We start from the raw sequence: 6,000 nt of genomic DNA on the forward strand, positions 1-6,000 counted from the left end.
TAACATTGTAAAGATGTTAATTCTTCCCTACCTAATCTATAAGCATATTGAAACTCTATTAGAAATTCCAATGTGATATTTTTGAGAATTGAACAAAGTAATACTAAAATTCATGGAGAGCTAAATACCAGTCAATAGGCAATACCCTTCATACCCACAAAAGTAAAGAGAGGACTTACCTGACCAAAGAATAAGGTATTATTTTACCAGATAGATAGATCGTGTATGTGTTTGTGTGTGTGTGTATGTGTATACACGTATATATCAAATGCTTATATATGTATATTTACATATACAGTAGAGGTGGGTTCATAACTAATAGAAAAATGATTATTTAACAAATGCTATTGGGAAATAGACTTCATCCTTGCGTCCTTGCATCCTTAATGTCAAAGTTGACTAAAAACCTATATGTAAAAGGAAATGTTATATAACCAATAGAACAAAATTCAGGATATCATTATGACCTTGAGTCTAGGAGAGATTTTTAAATTCTAAATTATTATTCTTTATTTATTTTTTGGTGGGAGAGATTATTTTTTTAAATAAGAAACAAATGGATTAATCACAAATAGAGGAAGAGTAATAGGTTTGATTACAGTAACATTAAAGATTTCTTCTGTTTAACAATAGGTATTGAATATAAACATTAAGAAACAATTGAAGAATATATTTTAAAGTATGTGAATGAAAAAGGATTAAATAGCTTAAAGTATAAAGAACCTGCAAATCAAGAAGAAAGTGTCAGGCAACACAAGATAAAAGTTCACAAAGAGTTTGAGTGGATAATTTCCAGGACGAGAATGTCAGTGGTTAATATTATAATAGATGTATACTACAATACCATTTCGGTACGTTTCATACTCAAGTTCAGGTGCTTAGAGTGTGGAAAAGAATCAGATGGGATATTGTGGCTGTGGAGATGAAAGCAATGAAGACATTAAAAAAGGCATTAATTGATTATTAAAATTACCTGACACAAATTGGTATTTTATGAATCCGAGGCCAGAGAGAACAATGCAAAAACTCTCATAAGGCCTGCTCTCTACAAGAATTTTGTAGATCCTAGATCCTACACCCTCATTTTATAAAGGATTTCTTGTTCTTTTCCACAGTCTCCATGACCATGCGAGAGTACCCATGGTTTCAAAGCTCACAGCTGTTTCCAATCAAGGAAACGGAAGACTCACATCCTAACGATGATACCGGTGCACTTTATCTCGATGAAAATAGATAGATGGAAGGTTTAGAAAATCTCCTTATTCACTTACCTAAGGACAAGGGATAAAATTCGGAAGGGACAATGATAATTAGACCCACAATATAATAACTAGACTGAATCCAGGAATTTCTATAAGCTGATAGAAAATCAAACCTAAATGCTTGAGGTAAGGTAGGTGCAGATGGAAGAGTTTAGGAGGTGAAACAAAGATGGTGAAAATCAAGGAAGGGACAAGGAGGCACAGGGGATGGTTGGAAGACTTGAAAGTCGAGGGAAATACCTGTGGAGGTCAAAGCAGGTTGAGTTGGGGATGGAAGGGAGAAGCATTATTAAAAATACATAACCTACAAATCTAAATTATCTTTTGTAAACCGAAACTCAAGTCGATTTGAGCGGGGCTTCTTTTTTTCCTAGCTGGCTGGTTGATTTTGGAAGCTCCAATAAAATACTTATTTTAAGAAATCTGTTTTTAACCCTTGTAACCTCTAAACAGAGGGTAGCCTATTATTAGGGTCACTGCCTCCACTTGATGAAGGTTTTCTCCTTGACCCAACATTTGGCAGGTTCCTGTGAGCATTCCTTCTTTCCTTCCTTCCTTAGACTAGACCTCATCCTTGGGCCCTCCCTTCGGTCTGCTGAATCCACTTTTAGGATGAATCCCATTAAGTCAGTTTAGTGAGAACCTGCCCTCCCTTGATCCCTGGTTACCCTGGCCTGCCTTCATCAATTATCCCATTAGGTCAGTTTAGTAAGAGTCTACCTACTCTCCATGTCTCCCCTTAGTCATTTTCTATCGACTGACACCCCCATTGGTCGTAAATCTTCAGCTGTTTTGGTGTATTCAGAATTAAGCCTGATGTCTCTCCTCAACTGTAAGAATCTTGAGATCTATCACAATAGTGTTGAATAAAATCTTCCTTTCCATTTTAACAAGGGTCAGAGCAATTTTTTCTTAATAACCTAAAACGAGAAGCTTTAACAATAAATAGTGCTCTTGGGAGGTGAAGGAAGAATGGCTTGGGAATGTAAGGGATAAGGTTATCCTGCTTACTGTATGCTGGAGATCTAACAAACTCCAGGGAAATGCCCCTCTTTAAGGAGCATTAATCCTCAGTATTGAGACATATATGCTACAATTATAAGGAAATGTAAATCACATCAAACATAGGTTTAATTGTATCCCTTCTGACCTGTGGAGGAAGACATATAGGCCCAATGATTGGTGATGGAAAGCATTGTTTCCTAATTCCTTGTGCATCAGATCCATATGCTGTCAGAGGTTAGTCTCCGATCACTGTGACTTTGTCTCCGTATGGACAGTGATGGTAGCCCCTTAGAAGGAAGCAGCTTTTGAGGAAGTTAGGAAGAAGATCGCCACTTCAGTAATCTCTGGAGGCATTCTTTAACTTTTCGTGTAGTGCTGTGGCGTGTTGGCAGGGAGTCTGAAAACAGAGATGACAGCGAAATTTTCTGCCTCTTATCATCATCATCATCTCTGTTTCAGAATATTTTGCCTCTCTAGGAGTTCCTTATTTTGAGCTCTACCAGTGGAGCAAATGGATTTGGCTCTCCACAAAAGCTGTGTACCTTCTGGCCAGATGTAAGCACCTCTCTGTCTTGCCCTCCTCCTGGAGGTGAAGAGGAAGGTGAGCACTTCTGCCTACTGAGTCTGGTTTATGTGATTGATGCTGAGACTTCCAATTCTGAGGACAAACGATCCATTAGTGGAAATGGGCACACAGGAAACCTCTGTGCCGATAAGTTAAGTGCCCATCACTGTACTCAGTGAATAGTCTGCTGATCTCAATTGTAGGCAATTAACAGTGATTAGCAAGTGCGTGCTTGGTGGGTGGCACAATGAGATTCTTCTTACTGATGAGACAAACTCACAAACAACCCAGAGAGATATTGCCATGAAAATGCAACAGAAAAGCTCAATCACTGTGCAAGGGGGTCTGACCAATGGAGGGCTCTTGTGAGTGTTTTAATTTCTCCTCTTAAACCTCTCATTAACTCTCAGACAATCCAGTAATATGCGGGGAGGGCCGGATATTCATTTAGAATCATACCCTTTATGCATCCTGAGTTAGAGAAATTAGAACGAGAAGAAAATAAATCCCCACAAAATTGTGCAACTGTGGGGAGCACAGCTATTTCTTACTTATCTTGGTATTTTCTTCCAAACTAGCACACTGCCGTGCACCTGGGGGAGCCCAGCAAATGTTGGTGAAAGTGAATTGAGATCAGGTCTTCTTGTCCTAGTGACTTATAACCGAGTTAGCCTTTTCTTGATTCTTCCATTATTTTGGTTTTTTCCTTTTTAAATTAGTTTTTTGCTACCCTTTCTTTCTTTTTTCTTTTTTTAACCATTAAGACAACTTTTGCAATGTGTTTTTGTATTAGGTATATATTTGAGAGATTTGTGAAGTAGAAATTAAATATAAATTTTTATTTTCCTATTGACTTTTATTATAATTTCATAGCAGTAGTCTCATCAATATTTGGGCTCAAAGGCATGGTGAAAAACAACAAATGTCCATTTCAAATAACTTTCTGCTATTGGCAATATGTAATCAGTGGGCAATTATTCTCCCATATAGCAGGAAAATAATCAAGTAGACAATTAATTTACATGTTCTTTAAGCACCCACATACTGAATCACATTATACAATTTCCATTTCCTTGGGAGTTCTCACTGACTTTATGAGACTTGCATGTGTAACTAACCACATGAGCTATACCAGATAGTCCGAGAAATTCACTAATTGGAGAAAACTCATAGAGATACTGTTTTTAAAAATGCAGTCTATGTTATTCCACTATGAAGTGCAGAATGCTCTATGAAGGCAAAGTCCCTGCAGGTTTACCATAAAATCCCCAGTGCCTAGCACAGTACTTAGCATGTAGTAGAATCGAAAGAGTAAATTATTTAATTACTCAGTATCAGGGTACAAAGATATTGCATCATGAAAACCAAAATATATCCATTTTTATTCTTCCTTCTTAAAACTTAAGTAATCACTACTTTAAAGTCTTATTTAAACCTATTTATAGCTGTGTGGTAGGAAACCATATATTATGCCACTGAAATCATTGATCATGCTTAAAGATGGAGAACTTTATTGCTTAAAACATACCATTGCTGGTGGGGCGCCTGGGTGGCTCAGTGGGTTAAGCTGCTGTCTTTGGCTCGGGTTATGATTTCAGGGTCCTGGGATCAAGTCCCGCGTAGGGCTCTCTGCTCGGCAGGGAGCCTGCTTCCCCCTCTCTCTCTCTCTCTGCCTGCCTCTCCATCTACTTGTGATTTCTCTCTGTCAAATAAATAAAAAACAAAACAAAACAAAACAAAAAAACAAAGAAAAAACACACACAAAAAACATACCATTGCTAGTTGTGTGATTTGAATATGTGATGATATGATCTGTAAGTAAACTATGCATCTTAATATCTAGGGCCAAGGCAAGAAAATGCCCTTACTAATGTTAACCAGAATCAATGCCTAATGGATGGAACTAATTGTAACCTTTCTCTACAATTTGGGTCAAATTATCCTACTTAAAGGAAACACAGCCTTGCCTTTATTCTAATCATATTTTCACCAAGGAGTCATCTGATTATGACTCCAATTTCTTCTTCTTATTTTATTTTTAAGTACTCTATTAAAATAGGATTGACATACAAAAGTTTGTAGATATTGAGTGTACACAACTTGATATGTTTGGAGATAAGTCTACACCTATGAAACTCTCGTCACTATCAAGGTCATAAACTTATCTGTCAAGTCCAGTGTTTCCTCTCATACCCCTTGGTTTTTTTGTTTTCATTGGTGGTAAGAGGACTGAACATAAGATCTATCTACCCTCTTAGCAAATTTTAAATTTTGTAATACAATATTATTAGTAATATGCTCTATGTTGTCCAGTAGAACTCCAAAACTTATTTATTTTGCTTATCTGGAAATTTATCCACTTGGATCAACATCTCCCTACTTCCCCTTCCTCTCAGACACTGGCAGCCAACGTTCTACTTTCTACTTCTATGTGTTTGACTATTTTAGATTCTACATGTAAGTAAATTCATGCAGTATTTGTCTTCTGTGTCTGGCTTACTTCACTGTTGCACAATGTCCATGCCTGTTGTTGCCAGTGGTAGGATTTCCTTCTTTTTTTGAGACCGAATGGTGTTTCATTTTATGTATATAGCACTTTCTTTCTTCATGTGTCTGTTCACGGACATTTAGGTTGTTTCTACATTTTCACTATTGTGAATAATGCTTCAGTGAACATGGAAGTGCATATATTTATTTGAGATTTTGATTTCAATTCAGGATATATACTGGTAATTCAATTTTTAAGTTTTTAAGGAACTTCCATACCGTTTTTTTGTAGTAGCTCCATTGATTTACATTCCCACCAATAGTATACAAAGGGTTCCTTTTCTCCATATCCTTGTAACATTTGCTAACCTTTGTTTTTTAAAGTTTTCTTAACAGATGTGAGATGATATTTCATTGTGGTTTTGATTTGCATTTCTCTGATGATTAGTGACTTTGAGCACCTTTTCATAGTCCTATTGACTATTTGCATGTCTTTGGAGAAATGTCTATTCAGGTCCTTTGCCTTTTTTTATATTATTTGTGGTTTGTTTGTTTGTTTGTTTTGCTATTGAGTTGTGTGAATTCTTTATGTATTTTGGATATTAACCTGTTATTATGTGTGTGTGTATGATCTATTTCAATTATTTTGAAAATCTTCTTAATTGTAAGCGTAAACCTTAG

General features: G+C 36.5%; 1 pseudogene; it reads left to right on the forward strand.

Annotated features, from left to right (window-relative positions):
* LOC131827281 (large ribosomal subunit protein uL22-like) overlaps positions 1–1,237 on the forward strand; it is a 67,755-nt pseudogene extending 66,518 nt beyond the window's left edge.
* Positions 1,238–6,000: the final 4,763 nt, after the last annotated feature.

The sequence above is a fragment of the Mustela lutreola genome, chromosome 1, assembly GCF_030435805.1.
Source record: "Mustela lutreola isolate mMusLut2 chromosome 1, mMusLut2.pri, whole genome shotgun sequence".
Lineage (NCBI taxonomy): Eukaryota > Metazoa > Chordata > Mammalia > Carnivora > Mustelidae > Mustela > Mustela lutreola.